Source organism: Curcuma longa, unplaced genomic scaffold (assembly GCF_044706935.1).
Source record: "Curcuma longa cultivar G26 ecotype Majalengka, Jawa Barat unplaced genomic scaffold, ITB_CL_G26_1.1 contig_17781, whole genome shotgun sequence".
Classification (NCBI taxonomy): domain Eukaryota; kingdom Viridiplantae; phylum Streptophyta; class Magnoliopsida; order Zingiberales; family Zingiberaceae; genus Curcuma; species Curcuma longa.
In genome coordinates, this window is record NW_027430664.1 from 2432 (window position 1) to 5731 (window position 3300).

The window sequence follows — 3300 nt, forward strand, 5'->3', positions numbered from 1 at the left end:
GATTCGGGCTGGCCGAATGGAGGGGATTCGGACCCCTGCCGGTTGAAGGTCTCGGCGGGACTCATGCCGAATGGAAGGATTCGGCGAGGCTCCTGCCGAATGGAAGGATTCGGCGAGGCTCCTGCCGAATGGAGGGATTCGTGTACGTGCCTGAACTACTCGAGGGTATAGACTCAGCGAGTTGAACCCATGTGATGGGACCAGACTTAGACTCGAGTCTAACCATGACGAGTCTCTGAGATTATCCCCGGAACATGTACCAACCACCTTCCGATGTCCACCGTTCATTTTATGCTCCACAAATTCGATCGCCGCCACTTTCTTTACTGTTAGATCTTATTGGATGATGATCTCCAAAAGATGCAATCTCGTCTTTTATATATATGCATATTCCAATGGTTATTTCTTTTTTGTTGGCGAGATGCAATTTTCGACCATCTTAATTAACAATTTTTATTTAGATCGAGTTTAATTGAATTTGAACAATTTGATTTATTGATTATTTATTTCTTAATATTCATTGGAGTTTGATGATGGTTGCCTCTTCCTCCTCAGTAAAATTTCCTTCATTATAATAAATTTGACTTTCCATATTATATCATTAAAGACGTACAATTATAATGTGCTGTTAATAATAATTTTTATAATAATTTAAAAAATATTATTGATAGTGCGCAATATATGTACGATGTTAAAAATAATTAAAAAAATATTATTAACAGTAAGAATGGATGTAGGCTATTAACGAGCTGTTAAAAAGATAGGGATTAATGATATTAAACCCTAATGTTAGCGCGTATAGTCCCAAGCCGAGCCTTTCTCCCCCGCGACAGCCCGACCCTCGCCATCAACCCCGCCGCTCTGCCGTTGCGTCCCGCCTGCGACCGCCGCCTTCCTCGTCCAGCCGACGCCGGACGCTACTGCCTTCGCTCGTTCTCCTCTTCTCCTCTTCTTCCTCCGGTCTCTGAAGTTTTTTTCTGTTGATTTCTTTCCTGTCACTATGATTTTGGTTTGGCTGATTTTTTTTCTGATCCAGATGAGGAAGAGCGGAGCAGAAAGCATCGGAAGAGAGACGGGCAGGAAATGATGAGCCGGAAGGACGAGAGTAGTAGTTAGGAGAAGAAGCGTGATAAGTCCAATAAGCATTCCAGGAGTGGGGACGGGAAAGGTTAGGGTTTGAATTTCTATTGATATTGAGGTTTATATTCAAATTTCTCTTGTGTAAGTATTTCGATTTCCGATTATGACTGAGTAGATTTTCGTGTTTGGTGCTAGCAATTTGGTTACTTGAAGAGGCTGGAAATTTAGTGCCTTTTTTCTCTGTAGATATTCTTATGTCGGAATAAGCGTAAGTGAGTTTCTTTTCTACTTTGCTTCTCCTTCTTTTGACAGGTAAGAAGTCAAAGGAGAAGCATAAGAGAAAAGGATTCAGATTCAGTGAGTTCCCTTTATATTTAAATAGCTACGCTGCTTGCTTAGTTTATAGCAATGCAATTTTTCTCGCCATATGATCCACTACACCTTTAATTTTGTAAGGTGTGGTTACTTAAGGTGGACATTTGATACACAAAATGATTGATCAAGAACTTTTTACATAGTTTATATATGGAATGATTTTGATGATCATCTTAGTTTATTCACTATCATCAAGCCATCTGGCCATGTTGTCCTAACTGTGCAAGATTAAATCATTAAAAATATTTAAATTGAATTGCATTTATATTCACTAGTTTATTGTTTTCTGAGATTCAGCATTCACTTCTTGCACTTTGCCTTTTTTTTTTAATAAGTTTATCATATATGACTTTCTTTCTAGCATATTACTATACATGCTTTCCTTAAGTTAAGATTAAGTCCCTCTAATTATCAGTATAAACAAAAAACAAACACTTTTTCATGGTATTAAGCACAAAAGACTACATATTTGGTAGATGCCTATCTCCAAGGTAGAAAGCAGGATGTTTATAAATGAGCACATCAGTCTTGATACTGCCAAGAATATGTCCATTTAGGTTGTTGCATTACGATGATATGTTTTCTGAACATCTCCAGTTATATAAGGTCCTAATTTGCTGTAAAATGATCTAGTCCAAAATTTTACCATTAAATAATACCTAGATCCTTAATGTTTCATAGTATTTGGCCTAGAGGTGGTAGTCAGAGATTTTCTGTAGCCGTGGTTAACCATCCAGTTATCACCTACTCCGTCACATAATTCAACTTGTTTGTAACCATCCCATACTCGATGAATGTATAGCAAGTTTTTTTTATTTTTTTTTGGGGTGTCACCAATTACAATCATTTTCTAATGCTAGTGACTTGCCAACATGATGCTACCCCATAATCTTCTGATATGATTATGATTAATCAAATCCCTTCTCTATCTTCGTAATTTTACATCTTTTGTCTTCTATTTCATATTTTTTTGCTTTGTGCCTCAACTTTATCAGCTAGAAGCATATTGTCTCTGAAGTTCCTGAGACTAAGTGGAAGAGAAGAATGTGTTGATTTACGACATCACAATGTACATTTGATATATTACTACTATATGAATTATCATTTTGGCAAAATGCAAAAAATGAAGTCCTTCTTTCAAACTATAAAGTTACAAAATGAAAAATAACAGATTAGTAATGTGGCTATTTCTATTGTTGAGTTATATAGTCCATATTATTTATCCAAAATTATATTGTAGAGCTATTTCTTTTGTATTAGACTAATAATAATTAATTTGTTTGTAAAATTAGGTTGCTAGTGGTGACATTGGTAGCGATATTGGAAATTTTATTGGTGGCGATAGCAATGTTGCAGCTTAGGTAACTATCCTAACACAATATTATACTTTCGTTTATTATTTATAGCATGCTTTATTATAAAAATTTATTTGATCATTAATTACTTTTTATTGTTATATAGTCAAAACTAAAGAATGGGAGTGCTGGAGATATCAGTGTTAATGCTAAATGTAAGCTGCTCATTGGTCTGTTGATGGAACTGTTGCAGAAGGTCGAATTGCATCCATGGATCCAAAAGCAAAAGCACATCACGTTCCTCTTGGTGGATTTTATTGGAAAGTTTGGATTGATAGAGTTTTCGTGGAGAAGGTGGAGCTAATTCAACCAAACAAAGAGATATTTTTTCTCGAGGATGCAATAGGAAGCACAGTCGCTTGGGCATCAATGTTTATAGTTTTGTTTGACTGATATAGATGCTAATGATTTGACCATATACTTTTTTGTAGTAAAGATGAATTTTTGTTACTAGTTTGGATTATTTTATCTAACTAAATGTTGATGGTTA

The 3300-nt window shown here is 35.7% G+C and overlaps 1 long non-coding RNA gene across 1 annotated transcript; it reads left to right on the forward strand.

Moving 5' to 3' along the window:
- Window positions 1-840: 840 nt before the first annotated feature.
- Window positions 841-3300, forward strand: LOC141816716 (uncharacterized). Its single transcript, XR_012600726.1, has 5 exons — window positions 841-960; window positions 1037-1168; window positions 1393-1437; window positions 2748-2816; window positions 2917-3300. It is a non-coding gene; the product is annotated as an uncharacterized LOC141816716 (long non-coding RNA).